A 15,575-nucleotide genomic window follows, 5' to 3' on the forward strand; every position below is an offset into this window, starting at 1 on the left:
GAGGCCAGGTCATCTAACGTAGGCTGCATTCAGGTATTTGCAAAATTACCTCTTTCCTGGCCCTTCCCACCAGAAAGCACTGAAAAGGTAGCTAGAACTCTAAAATTTAGAGCTACAGCTCTAAAATTCAGCTCCCAAGGAGGTATGGTTCTCAGATATGGCAGTTAAAGGCAAATTGTAACCACTCACTCTCTAAATAAGGTCCCAGTGAAAGGTCTGTTTAGAGCTGCTCCTATTTAGCATAAGCTAAATGAAGCAACTACACAGCCATATTACACCAAAAAAAAAAAAAAAAAGAAAAGAAAAAAAGAAAGAAACATGGAATAAATAAACAAAAAATATCACAAGAGATCATAGCATGCCAAAGCCAGATGAAGAATTTCTTATGGGAAAAATAATCTAACAAATTCAGTAAAAAGATCATTTCCCACAAATATGTTATAAATAAATTTAATAAAAACATATATTCAATAATGTAAGAGTTTGACACTAAGATAAACAACCAAATAAAATTGAAAGAGAAGCTCCAGAACCAGGAAAATAAAAAAATCCAAAGGCTATTTGCAAACTAATAAAGAAATTGTGAACATGAAATGACAGACATACAAAAAGACAAGAGATTACCATTTGCATGTAAAGCAAGTGGTCTAAAATTTTAATGAAGTAATGGAAGGAAAAGATTGTCTGGGCCAAGGAAATCAGAAGTGGTGTGGTGCACTCAACATATGGCACGGGCGATATATTCAAAGACAGAATATAAAAATTTCCTAAAGCAACAAAATAAGTAAAATTGTAGACTGAAACATTTAAGAAGTTTTGGAATATAGTGCCTATGAGTCTTTCCAGAAAAGTATAAAGTCCAACCAACCAACAGATAAATCAAAAGAAAGATGGCAATTAAAAAAGGACTGTGGTGTTCGATGAGTCCTGAATCCATTAAATAATGAAAAAATAAAAGGAAACATCAGTGACATTTATATTACAGAAAAAGAATGTTTTAGAATTTTTGACAAAGAAAAGCAAATAATATAAACTTTAAAAACTGAAGTTCAAGTAAGGGGGTTAGAGGCAAACGGAGCACTCACTTTCTCATTTTCACATAAGCAGGAGATCACATAATACTATACAAAAAATAAATTTAGACTTTTTGGCATCATCTTGATGCTTTTGTATAATTTTTTTACTTTAGAGGTATCTTTATGAACTCTTGTGGTAAAAGATTATTTATCCCAGGTACAACAATCCATTTTGTGTGTACGTGTGTTAAAACATTAGTTAATTTTAATACTGCTGTTTTAAAAAAAACATTCAGTCAAGTTAAAGTTAGCAAAATTGATTTGAACAGAGAATAATTCATGAATTAGGCAACACCCTGAAATAGTGAAGCCTCAGACAGCTCCCCGCAACAGTCTGAGCAGACAACTGTAATAGGCCAGACACCGAAGGAAAGTAGAGGAATCACCTGATTGGCTATAGCTAGGCATCTGTCTTACTCGGGCATGCCTGTGATTACGTGGCTGCTTGTGATGGGCTGAAACTCAGCTGTTTGTTAAACTTGTAAATTAGGTTTTGGTTTGTTTACAGACTAAGTTAGGTTGTAATTTGTTATGTAGGAGCTCAAACTACAGAGACAGCCTCAGGCTTAAGGCCTCTTGCTTATTTAATTGAATAGTGTTAAACTAGCAACTACTATATGATCACATTTTATAAAATTATTACTACATGTGCATATGTGTGTTGGTGAGTGTACATTTCTCTATTGGCCTAGAAGTATATAGAAATATCTGGAATAATATTTAGTTAAAGCTAGTGATGGTTATTGTCAGATTATAAAATTAGGGGTGATATTTTGCTTCCTTCTTTGTTGTTTTCTATTTAGCTTGCAATTTTCATGATCCATTATTACATCAACTGTGAAATAATTTTTCTAAAAAATGTGGAAGAATTAATGGTCAAGATGGTGACCGGTCACATACTTGGAAACATTTGGTTGTTTCACAGTTTCCTTGGCTGAGCCTTTGTTGACCTAAATTTTATTCTAAAGAATAAAAAGCTGTTAGCCAGCTAAAAATAATGAGTTTTCAAAAAAATAACTGGACAGCTGAAGAACAATAAATATGTTTTGAGTCCAAAAAAGCACTTGGGAAATGCCTTATTGACAGTCAAAGAATGATGGTAAAATGTAGCATTTTCTAATGCTTTTTATCTTCAAAGTTCTCTCTGCAGAATATTTAATTATTCCTCATAGAATACCCTGAGGGTACTAGGAAAAATCATGGTTTTTATTACAGAAAAAAAAAGGAACAGTTAAAAAAATCATGTCTGCTTCCTTCTAAGTTTATGGGTTTCTAATGTTTATTGTTTTCTACTGTCAAGGATATCTTTCAATGTGGAAGATACAAATTATTTAACAATTTAATTACAAGCTTACAATTTTAAACCTAAAAAACATTCCATTTTTACATTAATGCTGTTAGACCAATACATTTATACTTTAATCTAAATGTATGCCATCTACATAGGGTTTATTATCATCTTTTGTAGAAATACATTATGAGTACAAATATCTACTTAGAAATAAAAAAAAAATTAAACTAGAAAGATCTCTAACACAATCCCTTTCATTTTACAGATGAGATACCTGAAATCCTGTAGATGAAGGGATATATCATTTGCCAAAATACATTGAACTTTTGGCAGAACTTGAGTTCAAACTCCCAGCCTCTCTCAGGCTTTTGCTCTTTCTATGCCACACAACAATAATTCTCTTGAATCCTGTTTTCTTAAAAAAAGAAAGATGTCAAAATGTCAAACCAGGTTATCTTTATATCACCTAAAGAAAGAGTTGAGCAAAATTTTCTCCTTAAATTCTTATAAATTCAGTTTCTGTGTAAATAACATAATATATAAAATCTGAATTATTACACACAAAAAAACTCAAAATATTTGATTCTACTATGATTAACTGTAGGCAACCAATATGGTAAAGTTACTATATGTTCCCTTGATTAGGAGGTGGAAATTGCTTATCAAATATATAGTAGTTCAACTAATCTTCTAGGAAGCTCCAATTTTAAAAACATGAATTATTTTTGGAAATTAAGGAATTTTATTCACAAGTTCAATGTACATCAGACACTGTGGTGATTGTCTGCATAGCTTTAACTGACACAATATTTATACCTAGAAGAGCTTCATTCTTTTAAAGCTATCATTTCCTGAACACATTTTAAGGCATTGTTTACTTATTTGTTCACTTGTTTTGATACACCATATTTTTGGCTGACAATTCTGTTATGTCATTTTATTATGCTTTGCTGCTTATATCTCTTTGAAATGTGTCACTCGAGCTTATAACTTTTTGTTCACTTAAATGCAGTTTAACAGGTATGAACTAAGTACTTGTTATATAGAAAGCATTTCTCGAAACACTGAGAGAGATCAAATATGATTACAACACAGCCCTTATCCTTAAAGATTTAAAATTATGGGGGAAACACTATATATAGAAATAACTAACATATGAGTTCCAACATAAAAAGTGCTGATACTAAAGTATAAACAACAGGCACTGGGGGAGGTCTGTAGAAATAAGAGGTGAAAGAACCACTTGTGATAGTCCTGACGTGTCCTGAGAGCTCAATAGATGGTAGTGGTTTGTTTTTAGTCTTACTGTAGGACCACATCCTGCTCCAGCTCATCAACTCACTCCCCAGAGAACATCAACAGTATAAAAACATATTGTTATCTGCCATGAGTCTCTTCCATTATCAAGAGAAAATCAACCTACAGTAAATTGAATCTACAATAAAATGAGAATGTATTATTCTCATAATACATTACAAAATTTTACATATTCAAAATCTACTTTCTGTGCTCATTTCTCTCTTTTCTTGATTAGTTCCAGCAAAGTGACACCACTGGTTGAAGCCAGGATTATGGTCTAAGCTTTTCTGTGTTGAGACATAAGAATTATTTTTGACACCCCCGAAGGTGTATCATGCCAGATCCAAGACATTCACAGGCCTACATTTGTCATAAAAGAATATTATAGCACTATTTATAAGTTTGCTTATTCAAAAGTGAAGAAAGTTGAGAATTAAACGCAATCCCCCTCCTTTTTTAAATTTTTTTTTAATTTTTATTTTGAGAAGGAGTCTCGCTCTGTCGTCCAGGCTGGAGTGTAATGGCGCGATCTCAGCTCACTGTAACCTATGCCTCCCGGGTTTTCAAGTGATTCTCTTGCCTCAGCCTCCCAAGTAGCTGGGATTACAGGCGCCCATCATCACATCCAGCTAATTTTTGTATTTTTAGTAGTGACGAGGTTTCACCATGTTGGCCAGGCTGGACTTGAACTCCTGACCTCAGGTAATCCACCTACCTTGGCTTCCCTAAGTGCTGGGATTACAGATATGAGCCACTGTGCGTGACCAACCACACTCTTTTTAATGAGTGTGAATCATTATCTTATATCATTTTACTAACAAAACCAGGATTTTCAAAACTTAGCATTAATTATAATACCATGTCACATGACTATTTGTAGTCTTAGGAACACTTTGTGCTCGTTAGGCATGGGGGCAATCAGAGCAAATGGAAAAGAAAAGTGACTTTTCAGGACAGCTTCACCAAAGTGCCAGTTAATACAAGCCAGTTGTTTGGAGTGAGGGAAATTTCCCACCAAGTAGTAAATCATCCTTTGCAAAGTCTTACAGAAACCTTGTACTCCTCTGTCCTTGGCACTTAGAAACATTCCACTCTGTGAGCGCTGGCTGCAAAACAAGATAAAGAGTAAAAATCAAGCGGGAGCTAACAAAATCCTTGCCACTCACAGACATTTGACTTGACTAATCCAAACCTACAAAATGTATCTTCAGATGCCTTTAGTCTGGTCTTGGAAATAAATATCAATATCAGACCCCATTTATTAGATAAAGTCATCAAGATTCAATAAAAATTAAAATATAACATCAAAATTTATGGAATACAGCTCAAGTAATGCTTAAAGATTGAAATGCTTTTATTGACAAAGAAAAAGAGTTTTCAAATCAATAATGTAAGGTTCTACCTAAAGACATCAAATAAAAGCAGCAGCAATAGACTTAAAAGAATCAATATAAAGAAAACAATAAGGATTAGAGAAAAAAAAATCTCAAACAGAAAACTAGGATATTTTTCAAATTCAATGAAATAAAAAGTTGGTTCATTGAAAAGATCAATAAAATTGACAAATTTGTTACTAGACTGAATGAGAAAATAAGACAAAAATTACCACTATCAGGAATGGAAGAGGGTTATTACTACCAAACTTACATAAATAAAAAACATTATAAGCTAATGAAATAAAGAAATTCCTAGGAAGAAATAAATGACCAAAACTGATTAAAGAATTTTTTTCTCCTAACAGAAGAAGAAATAACAAATCTGAATAGATCTATAGTAAGAAAAGAAATTAAATTTGCGATTTAAAGTCTTCCCACAAAGAAAAGCCCAGATTCAGATGAATTTTGTAAGAGAAAAGCTTTCTCAGGGAACCCTGGTATCTTTGTACATCTCCACACAGGCCATGTTGGCAGGCCTCATAGGAGGTTGACATTAGTCTAAACCAAGTTTTGGTGAATAACCCGGCATTCTTCCTAGATCAAGGAGAAAGAAACTTCCTAAGGCTTACTGCAAGGCAATTTCTCAGTCCTGTCTTGTAGGAGACTGCCACAAGAAATTTTTTCATCTATCTTCCTACTTTCAGTGAGTGCAGCACTTTCCAACTTTCTCTCTTCTTGGATATGGCTGGAGACTCATGTGGAAACATATAAGACTGCTTGGCTACAGTTTAGAGGATACTTCTCCATGACAGAGTGACCCACTCTTGTGTTGTCTATAATCTGGACTTTGGTTTGGTGTCATCTGTGGGATTAGGAGTGTGTGGAGTTGACATCATGCTAATCTTGCTTCTGTTGTCTGTGTAAATAATTAACGATCTGTTTTCTTTTGAGCTCATTGTCTTATACAACTGATCTATGGAAGTATGTGTGAAAAGTTAACCTAACAGCAGCAGTAGTCTTATTAGCCACTGCACTGATGCTTGGCTGCTTCATTGGTGAATTTTACAAATATTTGAATAAATAATGCCAACCCTTCCTCCAGAAAACACAGGCAGAGGAAAGACCTGCTGATCATAATTGTTACCCTGATACCAATTACCTTCAAACCATAGCCAAAGAAATACTAAAGAAGAAGAAAAAAACAATTTTAGAAAAATGTCACTGATAAACAAATGTGCAAAACTCCTTAGTAAATGCACACTTAAAAAGGCGCACTACGACCAAGGATTCAGCCTAGAAATGCAAGAATGCCTTAATGTAATACGAGAATGCCTTAATGTAATACATTCTATCAATAGAATGAAAGAAGCAACCCGTATGATCACAATACATGCAGGAGAAGTATTTGAAAAATAAGACACCCATTTATAATAAAAAAAACTCCCATCAGATTTGGCATAGAAGTGAAACGTCTCACATGATAGAGGGCACATAAAAAATCTCACAGCTGGTATCATCATTAATGATAAAAGACTGAATGCTTTCCTCTTAAGGTTAGGGACAAGCAAGAATGCCTGATCTTGATGCTTCTATTCAACATTGCACTTGAGGTTCTAAACCTAGATGATAATAATAATAATAACAATAATATTAATCAATTAAAGGCAACCAAATTGGAAAAGAAAAAGTATAAAACTCTTATAAATGATAAAATCTTTTTTATGAAAAATCCCAAAAAACTGCACGCGTGCACACACACACACAAAATCTATTAGAACTAATTAAACAAAAAAAGTTGAGGAGGGTAGCAGTGAGCGATCTCGGCTCATTGCAACCTCCGCCTCCCGGGTTCAAGTGATTCTCTTGCCTCAGCCTCCCAAGTAGCTGCGATTACAGGCGCCCACCATCACACCCAGCTAATTTTTGTATTTTTAATAGTGACGAGGTTTCACCATGTTGATCATAGTCAATAAATAAAAGTAAATTGTATTTCTTTACACTAGCAACATACAATCAAAAAATGAAAATAAGGATGTATTACCATCCACAATACCATCAAAAGTAATAAAATACATAAGAATAAATTTGACAAAAGAGGTATAAAATTTGTGCTCTGAAAATGATATAACATTGCTGAGATAAATTAAAGATCTAAATAAGTAGATGGACATTCCGTGTTCCTGAATTTGATAACTCAGTGTTGTCAACATGATAATTATCTGCAAATTGATCTATAAATTCAAGGCAACTCCTAACCAAAAGTATATCCAGCTTTTTTTTTTTTTTTGGTAGAAATTGACAATCTGATTCTACAACTCATTTGAAAATGCAAATAAAGTAGAATATCCAAAACAATTCTTAAAAAGGACAAAATTGGAAGACTATTTGATTTCAAAACTTAAAAAACCTACTAATAAAGCCACAGTAGTTGTATAAATGCAGTATTGGCACAAAAATAGGCATGTTGCTCAGTGGATTAGAATTGATAGTACAGAAACCAATGCTTATATTTATTTATAGTCAATTTTTATAAGTCTTATTGATGCATAATTCACATACCATTAAATTTAGTGTACAATTCACTGATTATTAATACATTCAGAGTTGTGCAACCATTAGTATTATCTAATTTTAGAACATTTTTATCAGTCCCAAAGAAACTCTACACTCTCTAAAAGTCATTAATATTATTATTACTATTACTGTTATTATATATTCCCACAATTCTCTACAGCCCTAGACAACCAATAATACACTTTTTGTCTCTCTGTATTTGCCTTTTCTATAAATTTCATATACCCAATATCACACAGCATGTGGTTTTTTGTGACTGGCATCTTTCACTTCATATAGTATTTTCAAAGTTCATCCATGTTGTAGCATGTATCAGCACTTCATTTGTTTTTATTGTCAAAAAATATTCCATTGAATGAATATGCCATATATTATCCATTCTATTGGTAGACATTTGGGTAGTTTCCACTTTGAGTTACTATGAATAATTCTGGTATCAGTATTCACATACAAGTTTTTGTGTGGATATAACTTTTCATTTCTCTCATGTATATATTTAGGATTGAAATTGCTAAGTATTAAGTTAACTATGTGTTTAACTTTTTGAGGAACTGCTAAACTGTTTTCCAAAATGGGTGAACCATTTCAACCCCCCCGAGCAATGGATGAAGGTTCTAATTTTTCTAAATCCTCACCAATACTTGTTATAATATGTCTGTCTTAATTATAACTATCCTTGTAGGTTTGAAGCAGTATCTTGTGGTTTTGACTTGCATTTCCTAATAGTTAATGATATTAAACATCTTTTTATGTGCCTTTGGGCCATTTGTAGATCTCCTTGTAGATTATCTATTCAAATACTTTACCCACTTTGTAGTTGGGTTATTTATCTTTTTATTGTTGAGTTTTAAGAGTTCCTCGTATATTCTGAACATGTTTCTCATAATATACATGACTTGCAAATATGTTATCATATTCTGTGTGTTTTTCTTTTGATTTCTTAATAGTATTCTTTGAAATTCAAATGTTCAAAATTTCAACGAAGCCCAATTTGTCTATTATTTATTTTGCCTAATTTATGCTTTAGTCTCCTAAGAAATTATTGCCTAACATAAAGTCGTGATCATTTACTCTTATGTTTGCTCTTAAGAGTTTCACAGTTCTAACTCTAACATAGATCTATAATCTGTTTTAGTTCATAATTGTATATAGTTAAAGGTCCAACCTCATTCTTTTGTATGTGGATTTCCAGTTGTCTCAGCATCATTTGTTGAAAACTATTCTTCCCCCAGTCTCAGCACCTTTGCCAAAAATGTATTGACTATAACTATTTATGATTCCAATTCTATTCTATTGATCAAAATATTTATCTTTATTTCAACACCACACAACCTTGATTACTGTAGGATTTTTGGTAATAAGTTTTGAAATTAAAAAGTATGGGTTATCCAACTATGTTCTTCTTTTTCATAATTGTTTTGATTATTCTGGATCCCTTACATTTTCATATGAATTTTAGGGTCAGCTTGTTAATTTATAGAAAAAGGTGGCTGAGATCTTAATAGAGATGGTGTTAAATCTGTAGATCAATTTATTGAGTATTGCCATCTTAATTATACTTGCTTCCAATCCATAAATATTAAATGTCTTTCTATTTTATAGATCACAATGTTCTGCAGTTTTCAGTGTACAAATCTTAAACTTTTGTGAAATTTTGTCTAAGTACTTGGAATTTTTTATACTATTGTAATGATATTATTTTCCTAGTTTCATTTTTTGGATTGTCCATTACTAGTACACAGAAATACAAATGAATTTCACATGGTAATGTGTAACAGTGCTGAATTCATTCATTAGCTCCAGTGATTTGTGGGAATTTTTAAGAATTTTCTCTATATAAGATTATGTCATCCCAAACAGATAGTTTAACTTTTCCTTTTCAAATATAGATGCCTTTTATTTTATTTTTCTTGCTTAATAGAACCTCTCATACCATAGTAAATAGAAATGGTGAGAGCAGTCAACTAGTGTTTGACCAACATGAAAAAGACAATGCAATAACGAGAAGATCTTTTTTCAATAAGTAGTGCTGGGATAATTGGATATCCACATGCAAAAAGAAAAAGAGGACAGCTTCTCACACTATATGAAAATTAACTCAAAATCAGTTATAGATATAAATGTAAGAGTTAACATTCTAAAATTTCTAGAAGAAAACGTAAGAGAAAATCTTTGTGATCTTTTTAAACTTTCAGTTTTTACATTCAATGCCAAAAGCAAAACATATAACAAACAAAACATATAACAAACATATAACAAGCAATTAATAAATTGGACTTCATTAAAATGAAAAACCTTTGTCTCAAAGGACGTCATTATGAAAATGAAAAGACAAGCCACAGACCAGAAGAAGATATGTGTAAACCATACATATGTGATAGAAGGCTTATATCTAAAATATATAAAGAACTCTTTCAACTCAAAGAGGACATGTTGTCCAATATAAATATAGGCAAAAAACTTAAACAGATCACCAAATAAAATATACAGGTGGTATATGTTAATAAATGAGGAAGGATGTTCAATGTCATCATAAAAATGCAAATCTACTGTGAAGTATCACTATTCCACCCAAGAGAATGTCTATAGTAAAAACGAGAGCCAATACAAAGTTTTGACAAGGATGTGAAGAAACTGGAACCCTCTTACATTGCTTATGAATGTAAAATGGTACAACCATTTTGGAAAATGGTTTGGCAGTTTCTTAAAATATTAGACATAAACTTACCCAACACAGCAATTCCTCTTCTAGGAATATGCTCAAAAGAAGTGAACAATTATATCCACAAAACCTCAAATATGCAAATATCCATAGCAACATTATTCATAATAATGACTATTAATAATCCCAATGTTCACCAAATGGAAGACTGATAAACTAAATGTGGTATACTCAGACAATAAAATGCTATTCAGCTATAAAATATGCTACAGCAAAATTGAATCTTGAATATATTACCTTGTGAAAAAAAACAAATGCAACATAACTACATATTGTATGATTCCATTTATGTGTGTGTTTTTGTTTGGTTTTTGTTTGTTTGTTTTTCAAAGTACAGAATATACTTAATCTGTGATTTAAAAATTTTTAAATTGATTTTTAGATCTCCATAGCTATAAAATAGTCTGTTATTCTCAAGGAGTTGCATTGCCACCAGCATCCCCAGTAAAAGCAGAGGTCATTTTCTCTTTATCACTTAGATACAAGTAATCAGTGCCACCCACAATTGATCATCGGATCCTTTGAATAAACTTTTCATCAAACAGGTACTCTTTCACATAAGTGATTTTGTTTTTCCAGAAAATTCAGAGCAATAGGAAAATAACTCAGAAGCAGCAGTGTGATTAAGAAAAAGGATTGTTAGAAAACATATGAGACAGATTCAAAATAATTCTTAGGTTTTTCCTAAAGTCCTAATTAGGAACACACAGTTGTTATTTTACTTCATGTTAAGGAAAAATGCCATAAAATAATTATAACCTAAATCAAGGGATTTTATCATAATTACACATAAATGTATAGCTTAAAGACAGTGTTCCATTTGACATCAAAAAGTGGCAAGCATTAACTAAAGAAATGAAGCCTACCAAGAAATATTTACAATCTAACTGAAGGACAAATTATACTGTTTAGTCTAGATTGTTTTTAAAAAAAGTAGAAGGCTTTATAAATATATAGTAAAATACCAAGAGCTTAGAGACTTAAAATATAGACTTTGGACGACTGAACTAGAGAGTTCAGGCATTCTGTGCTGCCGGCTAAAGATCTGATACAAAATATGGAAGTTTTTATGCAGTGAAAGCCCAGAAAGTACTTCCAATATCCAGGAGGAAATCTCAGGGAAGGAAGAACAGGAGGAACATGAGATCCTTTCACCAGGACCCACATAAATCTATACAAGGTGTGAGGATGCTAGTAGCAAGAGGAATCACCACTGGGCAACTCACATAGAAAACGGAGGACTCCTGGGAAGGAAGGTCAACACTTGGAAATTAATAACAGGACGGGTAAACACACACCAAGAACTGAAGTACTGAGTTAGGAGAAAACAAAGAAAACCAAACTCTTGATTTCTCCCTATTTCAAGAGGTAAATCTGAGGTGAGGCCAAAACTATAGAGAAGGGTTATTAATTGCAGCGACAGAGCGTTTGGAGACAGGAGCCAACGAAGACATTGCACCTAACTAAATGTCTGGTACAAAGTCAATGCTCCAATATTTACTTGTGAATTTTAATTGATATACAAAGGACAATATTTGGCGTGGTATCTTAAGAGTATACATGGCAACCCCTGAATAGTGAAAACAGAAATATAGGTTTTTTTAAAAAGAATAATAAAGAGTTTTTCTTGCATACATTTTAGGAACTTTCTCCTAAGTTTACATTTCCAAAAACTTGCTAGCTAGCCTCAATAATACAATGTCTGGTCTCAAAGAGGTGAGGAGGGGAGTCGTTAACGTTTAAGATGGCACTAATAACAAGAAATAATGCTGTACAACAAGAGTCCATCCTTTCTTTTTTATAATCCTTGCCTAAATTTTTGCTAACTGTCTAAAAGCGAAATTCAAGAACCTCCTTTGGAGTCTCTTGGGATTAAGGCTCTCTCATGCATTGTACTTTGTCAATTAGCTACATCAAAGACAAGTGCAAAAAAAGTTAGATGTGCTTTCACACTATATTATAGAATTTTCAGCTTATATTTACACATTTGTAGGCTGGATATTTAGAATGACTTCTTAGTTACATTGGAATCAGTGCCAAAAACAAAATTCTTCTTGCCTCTCTGTCCTCAACAGACACTATGTCAATGTTCTTTCTGTGACCACAAAAGCACTAATTACAATAAGGAAAAAAACTCCTATGTCCAAGTAACAGATATTATTTTATAATTTAAAAAACAGCTATTCTTGCATAATGATATGAACCCTAGGAAAGATGTCCTAGTCAGTTATAATTTATTTAAAATATGATTGCACTCCATTATAAAACAAAATTTATAAATGTTGTTAATATCTCAAATCTACAACAGTCAGAGATCCACGAAACAGGATTTGATTATCCAATTTGAAGATAACACTGGCCTTCTGCTGCCTCCCACTGCTCAGACTGGGGACATTGAAACATTTGAAACCAAGAGAGACTGACACTCAGGCAAGTATTTGAGAAGTTTTGAAAATTCACCGGGAGGCAAACAAACATTGAAATCTACAGCTAACATGAAGTTTTTGAAATTTCAACCTTTCAGATACAATAGTTCACCTTATAACCACTGCAGGTTTAAAAAGTAATATAACCAGATGCTAAAAGCGTATGCTTTGGAATCAGAGCCTTAACATGGGATCCTCACTCTGCTTCTTAATAAGTAACTTGATACACATTTTTAAACCTCTCTAAAACTCTCTTTCTTGATTTATAAAATAACAGGAATAATATTATTAGTTATCTTATGGGATGTCTTGTAGATTCAGATTATATACGTAAAGAACTTACCACATTACCTGGCACAGAGAAGGTACTCATTGTTCGAGAATCTTCATTGCTTTTATTATTATTCTAAACAGAGCAGCTCTTACAGGATCCTTTAGCCAAGTGTCAGAAATATAATCCTGATTTAGCATATAACAATGCCAGCCACTGCCAGGTGGGCAGACAGCCTCTGACCTTCACCAGCAAGCCCCTGTGGTTCACTGAATATTGGCTGTCAACACTAGCCCTCGCTTTAGCTAATGGGAAAGGTTCCCCCTAATAAATGCTACTAATGTTTCTAACATGCCCCATAGGTACTGGAAGAGAAATTTGGAGACTTTTTCCAAATCTAAAAAAGAATATTGGATTTGATTCAAGAGAAAAGTCTGCTCATTTCCAAACTGTTTGAACGAATCCCAGAACACAGTGGAAAGTGGTTTTGGTTCATTTTATTTGGGAATCTCTTTTTGATGCCTGTGCCATCTAGCAGCAGGGTCCTAAGGAGTACTTTCTCATGTTAGTCATTAAAGCTAAGGTCTACAAAGTATTCATAAAATTCAGGCTCCAGCTCTCAACAATTATCAATATCTAAATGTAATAAATTTTCTTCCCAGGGTCTCCATTGCCCATATAATGAGGAGTGATCAGTATACACTGAATGAATGACAATTCTTTGTCTAGCAACAGCACTGAATCTGCTAGGTGGCAAAGGATCAACACAGAAGACACCCTTAGGGAAGTTGTTGAGAAGTCAGCATTACTGTCTATTAAATCGAACACCATCCAACTCATACATATTGTGAGAGGTCTGAAAAATTATCTGTTGTTCTTCTCAGACACCCATTTTAGATTACATGTTTAATTTAATGGTTGAGGTCTTTGGGAATCTGGATCCCTAGTTCTTTTCAACATACTATGCACCTTCTGGATAAAATGGAGTACAAGGTAGGTGGCTCTTCCTTTCTGTATTTCTAAATAAAGATGCAAAAGCATTTATTCAGATCAGCCCTCTCATGGCACTACATTTAAATTAGAAATTATAATTATTTTCCACTGCCTTCTCATTTATTTATTTTAATATACTGTACAGAGCAGAAAGAAAGGGTAATAGAAGTGTTCTGAGTGATTTTCCAACAAATAGAAAAACCTTCACTTGCATTACACCTATAGTTGGTATGATTTACCTTTTGCCATTTCAGTGCCATTTTCAATCTAAACTGTGACAGTTGGAAAAAATTATTTTTCTAAGCCACAGTCTGTTGCTAACCAGGGAAACACATTCCTCAAAGAAAGTGCAAAATTGTTTAGTTCTCCTCTTGCACACTAGCATAAGTAACTTCTCAGTCACTTCAAGTAGAAGTCTGCCACAATCTTCAGTCCCCTTGAATATTAACAAAAATACAGTGTTAGTAGGTATTTAATAGATCCATCAAATTATCCTCCATTCACAGCCTGCTCTAGCCACTCAGTGATGAACCATTACACCTACTGAGTCTAGATGCCCTTTCTTAGTGCTCTCCATGGAAAAGGAAGAGAAGTGTCTTATCCAGTAAGTTCACTGCGACTGCTGCTCTTGGCAATACTGCAGAAGGCTTTCTTCTGCCTGGAGACAAGGTTGGAGGACAAGAAATATTTGAGAGAGGACTAAACTGGTTGTGAGTTGAAACATGTTTTACCCCAAAGAAGGAAGGATAATATATTCAAGGAGGGAAGAAAACTAATGCAAATACAGTGTTTCATATATGCTAACAGTACCTTCTGGTTTATTACCACCTCAGGTAGTGCAAACTTGTATAGATGACACATAACTTAAGCCCATTTCTCAGGAAATACCAACACAGGTGAGAACTGATTTTGAAATGAAAGGACAGGAAAAAACTGAATTAAATGCTCTAAAATTTCTCCAAATTTATAATGACTGTATCCTATATGAATAAATAAGACAGTTTCTTCTATAAAATGCGATTGTTTTGATCAAGCTATTGAGCGAGTACCAGACTAGAATAAACACTCTCAAAATAATCTGATATGTGAGCAAAAATATATTCACGAAGAAATGTGGATTTCAGATCAAATTTATAATAGTCAAAAACTAGAAACTCTTTTTATGAATCCAGTTTTTGATTAAGAAAATTATTTACTCTAATGAAATTAAATAATATGCAGCCATCATAGTTCACATTTTTATTTACATGGAAAAATATCCGTAAAAAGTTAAATAACAAAAGTAATGTGAAATAGAGAAATCAATGTTTGAAGAAAACTGAGTTATTCTGTCAGAAAAGTGAAGAGGTTTGTTTTCTTTCTTTTCTGGAAGAAACGGGGTCAAGAAGAGAGGGGAGGAGAGTAGGCAGAAAAAATAGCCAAATAACATGAGGCAATCACGCAGGAACTTTAAAGAATAAGAATTCCTAAAATTGAATTTTAGATTGCATTTGCCAAAGTAAACCCCGTTTAGCCCTCTAAGACCTTCACTCGGAAGTTGTTACGTG

General features: G+C 33.2%; 1 long non-coding RNA gene across 1 annotated transcript; it reads right to left on the reverse strand.

The window, feature by feature from the left end:
* Window positions 1-2,337: 2,337 nt before the first annotated feature.
* On the reverse strand, window positions 2,338-13,402 carry LOC141410211 (uncharacterized). The gene is made up of 2 exons (XR_012434407.1): window positions 13,108-13,402; window positions 2,338-4,772 (listed from the first exon to the last, which is right to left on the reverse strand). It is a non-coding gene; the product is annotated as an uncharacterized lncRNA (long non-coding RNA).
* Window positions 13,403-15,575: the final 2,173 nt, after the last annotated feature.

This window comes from Macaca fascicularis, chromosome 4, assembly GCF_037993035.2.
Source record: "Macaca fascicularis isolate 582-1 chromosome 4, T2T-MFA8v1.1".
Classification (NCBI taxonomy): Eukaryota; Metazoa; Chordata; class Mammalia; order Primates; family Cercopithecidae; genus Macaca; species Macaca fascicularis.